This window comes from Drosophila obscura, unplaced genomic scaffold, assembly GCF_018151105.1.
Source record: "Drosophila obscura isolate BZ-5 IFL unplaced genomic scaffold, ASM1815110v1 contig_1, whole genome shotgun sequence".
In the NCBI taxonomy this organism is placed as follows: domain Eukaryota; kingdom Metazoa; phylum Arthropoda; class Insecta; order Diptera; family Drosophilidae; genus Drosophila; species Drosophila obscura.
In genome coordinates, this window is record NW_024542679.1 from 2,456,546 (window position 1) to 2,474,430 (window position 17,885).

At 42.4% G+C, this 17,885-nt stretch overlaps 1 protein-coding gene and 1 long non-coding RNA gene across 4 annotated transcripts in view; one reads left to right on the top strand and one right to left on the bottom strand.

The window, feature by feature from the left end:
• The window catches only part of LOC111075842, a 45,694-nt gene that overhangs the window by 19,082 nt on the left and 8,727 nt on the right, over positions 1-17,885 (top strand). The window contains exons 2-3 of one of the 2 annotated variants that reach the window (XR_002607977.2): positions 348-379; positions 12,967-13,056. This is a non-coding gene — a long non-coding RNA (uncharacterized LOC111075842). Of the gene's footprint in view, positions 1-347; positions 380-12,293; positions 12,524-12,966; positions 13,057-17,885 lie in introns of those variants that run through there. The other variant, XR_005968195.1, reaches the window with a different exon arrangement.
• Positions 1-17,885, bottom strand: part of LOC111075838 (protein bric-a-brac 2) — a 33,463-nt gene that overhangs the window by 3,877 nt on the left and 11,701 nt on the right. The window lies entirely within an intron of this gene.

Consider the following 17,885-nt stretch of genomic DNA (forward strand, 5'->3'; position numbering starts at 1 on the left):
TATTGAAGGCCCTGGGCCATGGCTGAGGGAGACTTTGCTCTATATTTGCTCCAACTCATTATATTTATATATTCATATTTATCTAACTATTCATCTGTCTATACAACTGTCCATCTAAGCATCAATGGCAGCCAACTATAACTCCATTTATTCCAGTTTTTGTTTGTTGGTAATTCTTTGAGAGGTTATTATGTTTCAATGCTCTGAGGATCTGCCATCATAGAAACATCGTCAAAACATTATTCCTACATTCCTAAATATATCTATGTATTTAATATATTACTTATTAATTAATTAATTTATTCTAATACATCTACTTATTGTACTCTTTTTTTTGTGGTTTCCAGAACTTTGATCTACTTCTTCTAACTGCTGCAAAGTAAGTACTAAGTATTCCCATCATCTACATACACAGACATTCGTCATGCCCCAACCTCATGACCTGCCTTCCTAGAACAGTCATACATCTATCCATCCATCCATCCATCCATCCATTCATCCATCCATCCATTCATCCATCTACATATCTATCCCCTCTTCTTCTGCGTGTTTCTGTGGCAATGGCAATTACAAAACTCTCTCGCGCTTCGTACAATTTCATATAATAATAAAATATTACGAGCTGCTCTGCTCTCAAAAATGTTTAATTAATTAAATTTTCAATTCCCAGCGTCTTGTGGCCCCCCCTCCCCCTGCCGCCACCAGAGTATGTTTTTCCCCACTCAATTTTCCTTCGACAAAAACAAATTTTGAAGTGTGCGCGCATTCAACTTTCTTTCAACTCATTTAATTTAATTTGCGGCGCCTCTACTGCTGCTGCTGCTGCTGCTGCCGCTGCCGGTGACGGTGACGCTGACGTTGCTGCCACTGTGTGGCACACACAACCAGAGTGTGCGTTTGCGCTGCGTCGCGTCGCGTCTTCTTCGGGTTCTGCTTCTTGCCAATTACTCATCGTGTGCCCCATTCACATAATAATTTATTTAATTAACTTTTCCGCTTGCTACAAAATTTTCTATAAAAATTTATTGATTATTTTTCTTGTCTTGTTTTTGCTGCTCGAGAAGAGGGAAAATATTTCTTGAGTTTGTTTTTTTTTTTTCAATACTTTTCCATCCACCCATCGTATATCTGTGGATTACATATAGAATTCTAGAACTTTTTCTCTGTGTGTCAGTATGTGTGTGTGTGTGTGTGTCTGTTGGCAATAAAATATAAATTTATTATACGCGCCCGCCCCCGCCCCCACCTTCACCTCACACTCTGCACATTTTTGCCATCAATCGAAATGCATGGAAGGGAATGCCCCAACTCCTTCGCTTCACTTCACTCCACTCCCCTGCCGCTCTCTTGCCTTTCAACAGCCTTCAAGTTTTCACTACTACATCGCGGGGGCATAACCATAACCCCTACCCTTTCCCCTACCCTTTGCCACTGCTGCTCAAACTCCCACTCCTCTCCGCACTCTTCTGTAATACCCCTTTGGATTCTAATGCAATTTTAATTTTATTTTTCAAGCGCGCACATAAACTCAGCACTCGATTCCCGCCCCCGCCAAAACCCCACTCATCCTTATCCTACAGAGAGCGAAAAGCAGAGGAGATATGGACTATGGATTATCCATTTTTTTTTAGTTCCAATTACAAGCAAAATTTATTTATTTATTTTTACTTTGGAAAATTCTTTAAATTTTTGCAATAATTTCTTGCTTTATATTCCATTTCCATTTCTTTCAGTGTAAGAAATACCACTAAAAACTAGATGGGCTGATGGGAGGGTGGCAAGACCTTTATTCTAACCCATACCCCATACCATTCCCCTCGTTTTCCTTTCTTCATCCCGCGTATTCCTTAACCGAACTTTGGCTGTAGTTTTGCCTTCCTTTTGCCTCCATTACTGCTGCTCCTGCCTGTATATTTCTTATATTATATAACACTTTATTTATTATTCATTTTCGATTCGTGTTTTACCGTGGCGGCGGCGGCGTCTCAAGTTTGTTATTTCTCTTGTCTGCAAGTTGCTTGCCACAGAGCCTCCCCCCCACACACATATACACACACCATGCCATGCCATGCCACCCACTCACGCGCCAACATCCCTGTAGAACTACTACGACTAGCTTCCACACCCCACCCCATGCGAAGGACCTTGCCATTTCCGGGGCTACGTTTCGTTTGGGGCTACTTTTGCTACTTCTGCTGCTGCTGATTGCTTGGCGCCTGTTCCCTTTTAGCCTTCACTATTACTACTGCCACTAGTAGTTTTCTCTCTCCTTGGCGCTCTCGCTTGTCTCTCACTTATCTCTCAGTTGCAAGAGAGAGTGTGCCTGTGCTCTGCCTTTCTCTCGGGAGAGTGTTCTTTTTCTTCCTTCTCTCCATTTGGCATCTTTGCTACTGCTGCTACTGCTGCTGCTGCTGGCTGCTCTCTGCTCATTCATTTATTTATTTGTACGAGTATTACTCAGCCAGCCGCATGCCACACGCATGTCGTGCCACCTCTTGCTGCTACCATCTCATGCCACCCACTTCGCCCTCTTCCTCCCCTCTCTTTCTCCCAATAATTCCTGGCTCCTGCTTCTGCAATTCCTGCGATTCCTGTTACGCCGCGAGACGACGGCCGCACCTTGGTTCGTTTCTAGTAGTTGTTGGTGGGGCATCATGCTCAATGCTCCATGCTCCATGCCCCATGTCTCGTGCCATTCATTAATTTTATAAGGCGCTCTAGAAATAATTCATTTGAAAGCGAACACCTCCCATGGGAGTACACGGCAGAGAGACATCGACATTCGGAAATTACTTCAATCCTCAATTATCGAAGACCCCCGAAGACACTTGCCAAGGGATCCCCACACCACCACCACCACCACCACCACCACCTCTGTAGCTGTAGCTTTAGACCCATTTTCTTGGTGGCACCGCGAATCGATTTGCATTTTTAGGAATCCCCTGCACCCTTCCATCGTTTCCCCTGCAGAGAATTCCTAATTCTGGCTGGCTGGTAGGACACCCAAAAGTAGCAGAAGAAGCAGCAGCTGCCTTGCCTTTCTTTTTTCTGGAGGGTAGGCGGCATCCACAAGACAGCAGCAACGGCAGAAGCAGCAGCAGCAAGCAGCAGCAGCAGCGGTGGCAGCAACTAAATATTTAATAGTATTTTATTGCACGAATTTCACATAAAATATGCATATTGGCCAAATGCATTATTCATGGGAATAATGTGAAAAACACATTTCGTAAAGACTGCTGCCAGAAGGAAAGGTAGGTGCAGAAAGCAGTGGGGGCAAAGGGTGCGGTGTGTGGCAGGGGCAAGGGTGGAGCCGTACCGTGGCACAGGGAAAGCTCTCTGTAACTCTTCTTCTTGAGCAGCAGTAGCAGTAGCAATAGCCTTGCTATGTGCCACATCTAGAGTCTCGTCTCTTTTCTATATATCGTTTCGCGTATTGGAATACAAATAATGAAATGCAAAACAACAAACGGGGCGGCTATAAACAATTGCTGTGTGGCACTGGTGGGAGCGGGGGGAGGGTGGTGGGTCCAAGGAATTGCAGGGAGGCGTCGGGAAATAGTTGCAACAACAACAAACAACAAGCAACAACAACAACAAATGCAACAAATAATTGTAGCAATCATAAAGCCAAGTGCGAGTGCATGAAGCTCGCTCTCTCTGTCTGTACCGCATTGCCTCTTGGGGGGGGAAAGTTTTGCTTGCAACAAAAAAAAAACAATCAAGTGTAGGCGAGGCATTTGATACCCTTTAATGCTTGATGATTGGTGGAGAGGGGTAGATATGGGATTTAGGGAGACGATCTATGGTGTTAACCAAGTGTAAAATACTACGATAAATACTAAAACTACCATAAAAAATACTATAAATACTAAAATACTACAACCAAAATACTAAAAATATTTTGAATTAAAATATCTTTGAAATGAAATATTTTTGAAAATATATCAAATTTCTGTTACGCCTACGTTAGCATACCCTCTATAAGGGTTAGCACTCGTAGAAAACACAACAGCCACCACACACAATGGCAACAAACAATAATTTAAATGTAATAAATAATTATACGCCAAGTGTTGAGTGCAACGTGCAACGTGCATTGAGGTGTGTCAAGTTGCCAACTCTAAGCAGAGGGAATGCCTGGCAAGGGAAAGAGGGGCAAGCGGAACAGAAGTAACCACAGCCCGACAACAGAAATTCGCTATAAAACATTCAAATGCAGGGGCACAGCACACAGCACAGCCAGCCAGTCAGCCAGCCAGTCAGCCAGCCCTTCTTTCAGACCCTCGAAAAATGCCACGACGCGCGATTTGAGGTGCACCCTTTCCTTTCCATTCCTTTCTGTTGTTTCTGTTTCTGTTTGTGTGTTATTTTTACTGTTTTGTTGCGCCCCCGAACAGAGTCCAGGCGTTGTCTTGCAAGCGCTCGTCCTTCCTTCCCTCAACCGCTTGAAGGCGAGTACTTCCTATTCCATGCCCGGGAGGACGAGCACTCGGACTTGGACTTCATTTGCACTGAGACTTCATTCGGTCTGCACTGGAGAGACGCGCCTTTTGCCAGAGATGGCAGCGTGACACGGGGTCACGAGGGATTCTTTCGGCATAAACCGATGGGCGCTGTTGCATGCTGCGTTAAATTTGACGAGGAATATACTGAGCTTTAAAAGGATTCATTGAAAAGTCTTGGAAGCTTTCATTATTAAAAAATTCTCTCAGATTTAATAATAATTTCTGTTGTAGAACATTCTTTGAGTTCGAGTGACTTTTCTTTCATTTTCTTTGGCGGAACACCCCACGGCCTGGAGTCACGCTGTCATCCCCAAGTCTCTCCGGCTTGTACGCGAATTGTTGAGGCAACAATTGTAACTTGCTGCACTCGCTTTCTGTGTTGCTCATGTAATTTCCAGAAGGGAAGGGCGGTGACTGTGGAAGGAGCACACTTCCACAGTAAAAATTAACCTCTTGCAAATAGTAATTTATTGTTTTTTTTTTTGTTGTTGTTGTTAGCATGAGGGGATAATGAGGATATATGGGGCTCGGCTGCCGCCTGTTCCCAGGGACACCAGAAGCTTGGGCTTACGACTACGACTGGCTGACTGGCTGGCTGACTGACTGGGATTGTAACGACTTGGGAGTTGCCTCTTGGACAGCGGTGCTTGCGTGTCCTTTGAATGCTGATTGAAAGCGCAGTCCCTGCACCCCCACCACTACCCGTGCCCCTGCTAAAGGGTGGTAGAGTAAGTCTACAAAGTGTTAAAACGGCTGCACACAGTCATTAAATATGAATACTTGTATAAGCAGCAGACAGACAAGCGACAAGAGACTAGAAACAGAACAAGAACGGAAAAAAGAAAACATGGAGAAAGCACACACACTGCTGCAACACGCCTCCTCCATCGTCATCAGAGCAATAGCCCTCGCAGCAGGAACTGTGGCATGGGGCAAGAGGTGCCGTCACTCATTATTCATGTGCGCGCAAATCTCTTAAGTTTAAATAGAAAGAAAGGAAAAAGAATCCACAAGCAGTGGAAGGGAAGGATGTGTGCAAAATCCTGCCACCTGCCCCCTGTCTACAGGTCAAGCGCTGAAATGTATGCTACGCTTTTTGTGTGCCGTTCAGCCAATCGAAGAGGCCCAGCACACCTGCCCCTGCCCCTGCCCCTCCTTGCAACTGCCACTGCAACTGCAACAGCCGGAAGGGCAGGGTGCAACGCACAGCAAAGCCTTGAAATAATATTTAATATTTAGAGAGACATAAATATTAAATGAGGCACAAAAGCTACTATGCAAAAAAGGTAGCCCAAGCCTCCTACCCCTCAACCAACGGCCGTTTGTTGCAAGTAGAATTACAGCTAACATTCCGACAGGGGGGCAGGGTGGCAATCAATGAGCAGAAGGGTCTACTGGACTCAAAGTGGGCCATGCAACAAAGTCATTAAATGAGCTCCTAACAAGCAGGGTATTTGGCCAGTCGTTATCTTTTGGCCGCTCTTTGACTTTTGCTTTTAAAAAAAAAAGTTGCAACACTATTTTGCAGCCATGGCACGCTTCGCTTTTCTTTGCTTTTGGGGGCACGCTGCACACAGTTTTTTTTTTTTTCCCCCATTTGATACTTCGGGGAGTCGCGATACCAGAGAGCAGAAAGAGTCGAACTCTGAGCCGCCGCCATCGTCAGAAGCCCATCGCCAGAGCCATACGGAAAAGTCTTATGAAATATGCACGGCCTGTGTAATTTCTTATTTAAAATGCCATTAAATTTTTTGAATAGCATAGAGAGAGAGAGAGGAGGAGGCAGCAGGAGAAGCCACTGTCTAAATCATAGAGCGCAGCATGCACTCGGGTTCTCTGGTTCTCTGGTTCTGGTTCTGGGCTCTGGCTACTGGGGGTCCTGTGTAAATAGAGGCATGCCCAACACCCAAACCCACTCTCTATCCATATGTGTGTGTGTGTGTGTGGCTGTGTGTGTGCTCACAGGTTAGACAAATAACGGTTTTGGGGTCTGGGGGCCTTTGGCTGCTGTTTGAGTTGCACACGGGAGCCATGGGGGAATCTCGACTCGAAAGTCGGGGGGGCTACGGCCAACTTTTAAAATGCATATTTGATTGTTTTTTTTTTTTTTTGTTGCTTTGCCTACCAGAGAGTGGTGAGGGTAGAGTGCAGAGTGTAGAGTGCAGATTCTGCAGCCTAGAGATGCATAGATGGGGGGTACGTGTAATTAATACCAATCACACAGGAGTACTCCTGGCACAGGTACTACCCCACATCCCCATCCCCCAAATAGCGTATCGAACGACAGGCAGTGCCACTGGGCTGCTGCTATATGCCACATGCATCTTTCATGATGTGACGTGACGTTGGCTGGCCGCTGGCCGCTGGCCATTCGATCGTCTCTCTCGCTCTCTCTCTCTCTCTCTCTCCATTTCATATTATTTCAAACTTATTTCTAATGCCAATTGTCAGGCCTCCTGTCAAATGTCTGTCCATTGCAAATGCATTTCGTGTCTCTGAAATTGTGTATCTGTGCTGCATCTGCATCTGTGTGTGTGTGGTGTGTGTGTGTGTGTGTGTGGCAGCAACACCTTTATTAGTCAGCCATAATATTGATTTAGTCCGAGAGTCGCCGCCGCCACTCGCTATCTGCCTCAAGATAATTATTGCACACAGATGCAGAGAGGAAACCATTACATATGTAAATATATACACACACACAGGCACACAGGCACAGGCACACAAAGAGCTTGCCTCAGTTGTGCCGGTTGCAGCTGAGATTTGCAGCACGTCGTCGTGGCAGCTTTGGAATTGATTTTGCCGCGCATCTGCGGAAACAGCGAAAATAATTCGAAACACACACAAACATTTGGATTAAATTTGCATTAGGAGTCGCTCTCTGGCAATTAGCGACAGGACATTCGGAGGACGCCTGCAGGAGCGTCTCCGTTTCTGTATCCTTTGGCCTTGGCTTAGAGCTCCGTTGGGCAGCGAGGAAGATTCGGCATTCACATATATCACATCTTGGATGTTGTTTGCCCAGACGACATGCCGCAAGCATTCGCCTCTGATTCTGATTCTGATTCCATCTCTATCTGCATCTCTGTTTGATTCCGATTCATAATCTGTTTGAAGTCTAAAATATATGGCGTATATAATGGCTAATGCCTAGACTTTAATAATACTTAAACAATGCTCTTGAATGAGGCATTTGTTGTGCAATTATCGTAGGGGCTTTCCCTGTGCAGCTGCAAGAGGGCCATCAATGAGTAGGAAAAGAAGAAAAAATAATTGCGAATTTGCACTCCAAATAGTTTAATTTACTTTCCCCCTCCGAGTGTATTATTCACTTTTTCAATTACATATTTTTGGCGTCCTCCACCCTTTCCTACACCTCCGCAGTAGTTGTAGTTTTACCCCACTCTTTCAGAAGAACACAGTGTATGCCAAAAGGCTGCGTCACTTTTATTTGTTTCGCTTAAAGTGCACGGAAATTGTCTGTAGCCCATTTAAAAATAAACAACAATAAAATAAATAATTAAGAAATACGCTGCGCTGCGCTGCTTTCTGCGTTTAATTATAAACAAAAGGCACAGCAAAGGCACAGCACAGAGCAGAGCAGGCAGCGCACACATTCGCATTGTTGTTGTGAATCGAGCAAGAAATTAAATGAAAAATGAAATAATAAAACGCGTATTACATAAACGCTCGAAATAAATACATACAAATAAAAAAAAAGAAGCATCGTACTCGTGCGAGTACTCATACATATGAGCGAATATCTTAATAAGTGAATCATTATTATTTTCCGAAGAAAAACGCCAGAAGGAGAAGCAGAAGAGTGGCAGAAGCAGAAGAAGCCACACGCGCGCAGCTCCACACGAAAATTGATTAAATAAATAAATGGCCAACAAAAAACTAGAGTTTTATTTATTTGCTGCGGTATTTATGTATTTTTGGCCTCGCCGCAAGAAATAAATCAAAAATCTCGGAATCGAAAATGAAACTAAATTCAAAGCCAAATGTGAATCCAAAATGCGTATGCGTATGCGAATGGCCCAAGATATTCTTCGTATATTTTTGCTTTTAGGGGGGCGTGATGCCTTTATATATGGGATTGTTGGGTTTATAAATTTACACCAAAATCCCCATCATCTAGTGTCCGGAGAATGATCTTTAGTCGATCACTGTTCGCTGTCCATAGCCCTCCCCCTCCCCACACTCGCCCATTGTCTACTAGCCGCTTTAGTCGTTCGTTTTAGTCGTCTCCTCAATGTTTGCTCTTTGAATTTTCATTTTTTTTTTGTATTTGTTCGTGTGTGTGCTTTTTTATGTATATATTTATATATTTTTTTTATTTATTTAACATCGTTTTTTCAACAAGCAATCCCATCCCATCCTCACATCAACATCCATCGCAATGCGAAACGAAACGAAACGCTTCTCTCGATTGTTTTAGTATCTGATTTTTTATTTACTTTTAATGAGTCGCCAGCCGCGAGGAATTTGCGAATGCTTAAAACCACACAAAGATTTCTAAAATGTTTTTGTTGCGGCTAATGATTGCGGATTATCATGAGATGCTAAAAAGTTGGAGGCACTGCTATTAGGTAGGATCATTTTCTAGCTTCTCCAAGGGTATATTGCCAGCTTCGACTTGAGCGTAAGCTCTACTTTTGCTTGTAATTTATTAGGTGCTCTTTTTGTTTGCTCATTTACTAGAATTTTCGTCTGGCTTTTTACTCATTTTGTTGAATGTTTTCATCTGTTTTTACACATTTACTAAAATGTTTTACGTTTATTTCTACTTTATTTCTTTATAAAGTTGTATTTTTTATGGGCGGCAAATGACAGACAATGAAGGCCCCAAAGTCGTCTGGGGAGGGCTGTAAAGGCCATAAAAAAAGTATAATGCATAAAAAGTTGCACCTAAAGTTGTAATCGCTTGCTGGGAGCAGCAATTAAATCATCTAAGAGGAGATTTTTATATAAAGAAATTAAAATTTCCCTCTGGAAGCAGAGCAGAGGTTCTTCTATAAAGAAAATCTTTCCCCATTCATCATCGCCCAAATGAACCGAATGGATTCACTGACTTATACATAGTAGTATGTGAATTATATTTAAATGTATTTCCATCTATTTTGCCTCTACCACCTTCCATCTGTATCTTCATCTTCCATTTGCCATTTACCATTCGTTTTTGGATTCACAATCCCATTCGAAAATAGACTTATTAATTAATTTATGCAGACACGTTTTAGTTTTATTATTTTTAAATTTGTGTAATTTGTGCTTTAGCATACCCCTCAATTTGAAAAATAGAGGGTGTATTAGGTCTCATCGGCTCTGCACATAACTCTCGTTTCAAGGGATATATCAATGGTCGGGGTCGAGTTTCAGATGCCATCGAATTCTGATTTGTTATGTTTATTGTTTGTTGCACAACAACAACAACAACATAAACAAAAAACAGCAAAATCGACTTCTATTTTATTATGTCTTTGGGCATAAATTATTTATCTCATTTTGGCTTCAAGTTTTCTTTCAATTTTTTGGGCATTGAAATATATTTTTGTTGTGCTGCCTGCCTGTTGTTTTCCTTATTTTTGTTGTATTTGTATGATGATTATTTTGCATCTCTCGGTTCATTTAACAATATTTTTTTGATTTTATATTTTCGATTTTTATGTCTCATCTAAAGGCTGACATTTGAAATTTAAATAGATTAAATTTTATTAGTTAAAATTGACGAGAAAATATGCCGCGCTGTGCTCTAGGACAACAAAAAATACCAAAGTTGTGCCAGAAATAAAAGGGAGAAATTATGACCGAAGTGATGGATACACTTTCAAGGTTCTAATGGCTGCTTATTACAGCTTATCAAACATCTTTTTTTGTAAGGATTACTCTTGAGAAATTTTATTTTATTATTAATTTATTTTATTTATTTATTATTATCCAATCCACATGCAAAATAATTTAGATTATCCATAACCTAGATGACTAATGGATGAATAATATTAACCCCCTGAAAACCTCCTCTACAGCATAATCACAACACCCCCTTTTGCGGGTAGAGTACAAACAACATAGTTTTTGATTAATAAATGCGACTCTATGCATTGGATTTACGATCTATATGTATACATAAATACATACATATATGTTTATGATCCATCTGGCCATCTGTTTAAGATAGTTTTTATAGCTCAGGAAAAAGAGAGCGCAGGGGATGAGAGCGCTTAGCGGGTATATTCTTTGATATTTCGTACAAAGGAACACTATTTTTTTTTTTGTATAAAGTTTTATTATTTTATTATTATGATGAATACTACATGTCCCCCCGCCCCTGTAAATGGGATGTTGTAGCTGCAGTTCAGCGCGTTTATTGTCGCGCACAAAAAACGCGCCGCGTCATGAGCGAACCATAAAAAAAAAAGAGTCCGCTCTGTTCGCTGTGGCTGGTCTGTGGCTTTTGTTTTGTTTTGTTGTGGCGACGGGTGGGGTTGGGGTTCATTTTCATTCATGCAGACAATTGGAATGCTTTCATTTAGCATTTGTCTTAGAAATGGACCCAAGCCTCGTTAGGTCGCTGGCCTCCCCCCACCCACCTGCTGTGGGGAGTTGTATGTATAATTAGCTTAGAGCCCAGTGGAGCCACAGCCGCTCCTCTGTAGCTGCAACCTTTTAAAACGTGGTGGAGCCCGAAGTGTGAATCAATCAAAAGCGTAGCTATTTTTAAGCACTGCTAAACTTTGTATTTGATTTTTCACTCGACAGCCGCCACACGCCGATTGCCGATGCAAACGGAGCCAGCAAGCAGCGAAAAAAAAACAACAACAAAAACAGCTGACTATGGAGATGATACTGTGGATCGTGGGATTGGGGTTTGCGGAGACTGGGGAGAATCTCTCTAATAAAAAGTGAAAAAGCAGCAACCATTTTTCGGGGGGGGGGGGGCCTAAAGGCCGGCCGCAGCAAATGTATTAAAATAAAATTTAAACATTTGGTCGCCGTCTGGCGACGCTTCGCTCCACTCTTTCCTCTGCTGGTGCTCTCTCTCTCGCTCTCAACATCGCTCCATCTCTGTTCTTTTTTTTATAACATTTGCGCATGCGCAAACTGCCAAACGAGCAAATTAATAATTAATGCAAATAAACACACAAAAAGCAGCGACACGACCAAAAAGCAACAAAAATTAAATACAAAAAAAAAAAAACAAGCTACTAAAAGAAGAACAAAAGAAAATACAAAAAATCAGAACGCACGTGTAACAGCGCTTTTGATTAATAAAGTAACAATTTAAATAAATATTATTAATAACGCCACTTTTGGTGCGGTGCGGATCGGTGCGGGGAGTGTGGGGATGGTTGGGGCTATAAATAACGAGGCAACGTTCGATTGAATCTTCGGATGAATGTGTAAATGTGAATGGGAATTGGAGTTTAAGAGCGAATTCGGAATCAGAAATGGGTTTTGTATATGGCTAAAGGTATTGGCAGCGATTTACGTGTGGATCAGCAGCAGATGCTATGTGGCTCTAGGGCTTTGTTCAATGATTAAATTAATAGTCCCAATAGCTGTATAAATGTTTAAATGGTAATTGAATAACGGGATTGTCGTTTATGGTATTGGAAGTTGAAAATACAAAGTCAGATCCGTAGATCGATCGGCTATGATTAATAAAGTTCAAATTTAGATTTATATTGTGATAAAGAGGACAAAGAGCTTGCAGCTTGCTACAGCTACTTTGATTAACGAAATGCTCATAAATGGTAAACGTGAATGTCCTGTTTTTGGTATAGAAGACTGCGCGCGGTCAATCAGTAGTAGGAGAGGGCTGAAGGAGGCTGAAAGTTGCCCTCAATTATAGCAGAGAAAAACGACTTTTCATTCATTTCCGCTATGCCCCCGGGGGGCAGTGCCTAAAACAGAGGAAAACAGAAGGAACAGCAAGCAGGCAAAGGCAAATGCCTCAAAACAAAAAACAAAACAAAAAACACTGAATGGAAATGATTCGAAAGAAATACAAGGGAAATGTAAGTCCCCCCCCCTGCAGTATGAAAAGCAGCCTCGTCACGATGACAAAGGTGAAACACAACAGCAACAGCAGCAGCAGCAACGGGGCTGGCTCTCCTACTACGATTCGTATTCGTATTCCATATATGTATCTTTACCAGTGGAAAACTATATATATACTCGACACAAATGTGCCTCAAACTGACCGACAAAAATGAGGGAAAACTATGCTTAGGAGGGGGTGTTCGGTCGAGTGGGTGGGGGGGGACTTTACCTTTACGTCTCTGCCAAGAAAAAGCCATTAATTAAAAACTATAAAAAAATTACACGATCATATTTTATTGTATTCGGGGGGAAGGTATTTTCGCTCTTTTACATTTTATATTTTTAATTGCTGTCGACGTAAAAGTTTTCCCACTTTTTTTTTCGTATTATTATTATTTAAATTTCTTTATAATTACAGTGCGGGAGAGAGACAGCAGACAGAGAGGATTGTCGTTTGTTTCTTTGTCTCCAGCTCACTGGCTTAATGCATATGCGATGCGATTACAGTGTAAGTATTTCCCCCACTTTTAATATTCGAAAAGAGTGTGCGAGAGAGGGGGGAATGAGAGTGGGATAGTGTGAGTGGAAGAGTGGGAGTGGAGCGAGTGGAGCGAGTGGTATGGGTTGGCGTGGTGGTGTGGGGTGAGGGGGTTGTCCGCTTTTAATGACCATGCGGCAGGCGTTGGCTTTCAATTGACATGAGCACCTGTCTATCTGTATAATTTCTATATGTATTTATTACGCACACTTTTAATTGTTGGATTCAATAGAACTTTTTCTTCTATGTATTAATTCCCAAATACCAAAATGTAATTACAACTTATGGGGTTAATTATATGTGGCAAAGACACCAGAGAAACTGCTTGCCTAATTAGAAGGAAGGAACGAATTCAAAGGGAATTTTAAAGACAAAAGTTTTGAAGGAAACAAACAAACAAAATCTCTAGCAACGATCGGCAGTTGAACTCATTTCCATTTAAGGGGGGGGAGCGGAGATTTGGATCTTTGGAGATTTATTATATCATAATTTTGGTGAGAGCGAGAGAGCGAGAACGGGAGGGCAGCTTGAGTCACCTGCTGCTCTGAGTGCTGGGACCACTCCCCAGACACGCTTAATAAACCAATTTCATTATAAGCCGATGACATGAATCAGAGATCGGAGAACAGCATCACCTGGTGCTCCTCCTCAATTCTCAATCTCACAATCATTACAATAATCATCCGTTGCACCACACCAAAAATGATCTGCATCTGCATTTGCATTTGCATTTTGCATCTGTTGTTAGTCAGCATTTTGTCATGCTATAAATTTAGAATTTAATTTCAAATTTTCAAATATAGTTATGCTTCAAACAAAAGGCCGAGATCGAGTGGAAGAATTCACCAAAATTATTGAGTGAGTGAGTGAGTATCTTGTATCTGGTATCTGGCGCACATTCGAAAGACAGTTCAAAGACCTGTTCGGCGAACAAGAAGAAACACACAAACACACAACAATTATAAAACGCTATTCGTGAATGTTTTTCGATAGCGAAACCAAAAAAAAAAGTGTAAATGTCAAGAAACTATCACACATTCAAGAGATTCGAACAGATTCAAGCGATTCATACAGATGAATAATAATAAATACAAGCAATTAATTATCATGAAACGCGAGGCATACAACCATGGCTGTGCCACTACCACCACCAGCTGCTGCCGTTGCTGCTGCTGCTGCAACGAGGGGAAAAGATAGATAGATACAGATATTCGTACTCGGATCTGGTGGGAATTATTTTGTCTAAATTGCAAGTCGCTGACGCGGCGGTTTTTGCTATGCTTAACCGATTTCATTGTACAATAAATGTACATACATAAATAATACAAGAAATGTGTACTAAATAAATACCCTAGATCTATCGGGGAAAGGGAAATGTCAAAGAGCTAAGCTTATAATCTTTGGGTAACGATACAAATCACGATGAAAATATCTAAATATTATATGGGTAATACATTTATCATTCTGGGTAAGAAGCGATAGAAGGAGTCTTAGATGCCTTTTTTTCTGCTGATTCGGGCAAAGGTTTTTGTTATAGAAATACCCTATAAAATGCTACTTAATGACATAGACATCACATCGCCTTTCATTCATTGCGGGGCATTCAACAGCAGTGGCAGAGCAGCTACACGGAAAATGACTCAGCCACATAAATTTAATTATAGCTCGGGCGCAGAATTTATTTAGTTTTGTGCCTCAGTCCATTATAAAGTAGGCAAACACACAGAACAGAATAGAGCACAGCACAGCCACATCGAAAGCCACACACGGAACAACACACGGGAAACACGGGGAAAACATATTGCTGTGCACATTTATGTACGATATATAAAAATATTTAATTAATTATATGGCAAAAGAGTGAGAGGGGGGCAGGGAGCATGAGACTAAACTAAAAGTATTCCTGGAAATGTGGCAAATAAATAAGCAAATAGATGGGAAATACTAGAACTAGCTAAAGGTTGGGTCTCCCGCAGAACCAGTGGATAGTTTTTCCTGCTTTTCCAATCGGTTAAACTCTACCATGGGATGTTGTTGGCTGGTGGCTGTTAGCTGTTTGCTGTTGTGTGTGAGGCATTTAGGAAAAAATTAGACAGCATTTAGTTTTCAATTTTTGTCGTGTTTTTGTGTGTTTTGTGCCCCGAAAATGAGCGGTGGCACACATTTGCGATTCATTTAAATTTATTGCTGCTGTTGCTGACGCTGTTGCTGCTGTAATTAATAAAGTAAATTTGACCTCACACAGATGTAGACAGACTCACAGATACAACGCCAGAGTCTGAGAAGACAGGCGACAATATGAATGAATGAATGCCAGAAGATGAATATGAGCATGAGCCGGGGCAGAGCCCAAATAGAGGCATGACAAACGGCAGCGAGTGCAATTAGCAGGCAGCAGCCAACTGGCAGCCAACAGGGCAACAGAAGTTGCAGATACATCTGTATCTTCTGTAGACAGTGTAGTGTGTAGAGTGTAGACTGGGGCAAGTGCCTTGATAAATGCCTTTGACAGCGCAGAAAACAAACTGTGCAAATATTTGACAAAATACAACTATAAATATTGCTTAAGAATTAATGCTGCTGCTGCTGCTGGTGCTGGTGCTTCTATCTGCTGCTGCTGCTGCTGCTACTGCTGCTGCATGCATCTGTCGCCTGCAGACAAATAGACGCGGACGCGAACGCTAACGCGACTCTCGCGCATACAGTGACACCAAAAAGTGCGTGACAAGACGCTGGGGCACAACTGTGCGGTGTGGCTTTTGCGGCCTGTCAACGACAGCAGCAGCATAAGCAGCAGCGTGGCAGCAGCTTCATCTACAGATGCGGTGTGTCCGAAGAACCAAGAACCGCATGTATCTGTATCTGTCGCTGCTACCACCACACACTCCACTCCGCGAGTAACGGTGTCAATTTAGCAACCGCAGCGCAGCGACTCTCCATCAGATGCATGCAGCAGGCAGGCAGGCAGCAGGCAGGCAGGCAGCAGGCAGGCAGGCAGGGCGTGGTCAGAGGCCTGCCACGAAGTTAGCTTTTGTCTTTAAGCCATTTCCTGGGGGCCATGAGCCCATGGCTCTCTCTCTCTAACGCTGTTGACACTTTTGTGCGTCGTGTGTTTTGTGCCGTTAAATAAATATTGAATGGAAAATGAATGTATTCATTGAGTAAATATTGTAAATGCGATAGATAGTTGCTGTTTGTCCACGAAAGAAAATGCAGAAACACCCGAGAAGGAGAAGGAGAAGGAGGAGTAGATGTAGAAGTAGAAGTAGGACGGGGATGGGGATGGGGATGGGGATGAGGCCAAGGAGTGTCTGCATTTGCATTTTTGTGGCACAGGTGAAGCCAGTTGCTGTCTTGTGTATCTTGTGGATACATTCTGAGACCTACTTCTTGGAGAACAACTTCTCCCTAGAATATGGATGCTTACTTCTCGCTACTTCACCCCCAACCCCTCCTGGTGGTGACAGGGTGGGGCAAATGACTTTCTAAACAATTTTCTTGCCTCATGCCTCATAAAACTAATAAAATGCATAAAAATGGGGGAGAGGAAAACCCCCAGAAAAATTACAGAAAAACTCACAGAAATACAAAACGAAAAAAAAGAACAAAAAAAAAAAAAAAACACTAAAAACTCAGAAAAATGGAAACATATGTTTCGCTTTACAAATTATATATCCAATCGTAATAATAATTATATGCCTCAGAGAAGCGAAGGCCCAAGAGAGGCAGAGTGCTGTGTAGCAGACACACAGATGATTCGATTCAGAGCGAAAGAGAGACAGAGAGAGAGAGAGAGAGAGGGAGGGAGGGAGAGAGATCTTCCCATCCATGTAGTACCTCATGCATTCGGATCTTTCCTGGCCACCACCAAGCGGCGGGGGTGCAACAGAAAGAACAATTGCAACGGAAAGGAAAGAGAGAGGGAGTGGTAGCGGGAGGAGGAGAGGTACAAGAAGATAAAGAGGAAGAGGAATGGCTAAATTAAGAAATGCAACCAAGTGAAGGAGGAGGGGTGTGGTGTGGTGTGCTGTGCTGTGCTGTGTGTAGTGCAAGCGGGAGAATAAATAAATTAAAGAAAAAAAAGAAAGAAAAAGAATTTGTTCTACGGGAAATGTACACAAAGTAATAAATATTGATGTTCCCGAAAGAGAGAGAGAGAGAGCGAGAGACAGAGACAGAGAAGAGGAGCGGGCAGAGCGGAATGGAATGGAAGAACATTCCTCTTACATGTGTTTCTCCTTTCAGATACACAGATACATGCATCCACAAGATACATTTAATAATTCACAGATGCATTTGCAGCCAGCAGCAGCAGCAGCCAGCAGCAGATGTGTTAAAATTCGTAAAGTAATAAAATAACAAATCAAATGCCCGGCGCAACAAATACACAAAAGATCCATGCATCAAACGATGTGTAGCAGGGAGAGGAGAGGAGAGGAAAGGGAGATGCAGCGATGTGGCATCGCAACTTCAAAGGAAAAGTCGAGTTGGTCGAAATGCCGTGTTTACAGCCAGATGCATGCAACAGCAACAGCAGCAGCAGCAAATGCAACATCCATCGAATGGGATTGCGGGATAAATAAACATCGGAAAATACACACCACACAGGGACAAACACACACAGGAAAACAGGAAAACAGGAAAACATCGGACGGAACACTTCGCTTCTACGAGAAATGGACTCCACTCCTCGATTTCGCTCACTTTGCTGCCTGCCACTAATTTCACACCAAATTATGCTCCTGCCACAAGGATGCTGTTGCTGCTCTATCCGATGAGACGCCGCCGCCACAAAAGGA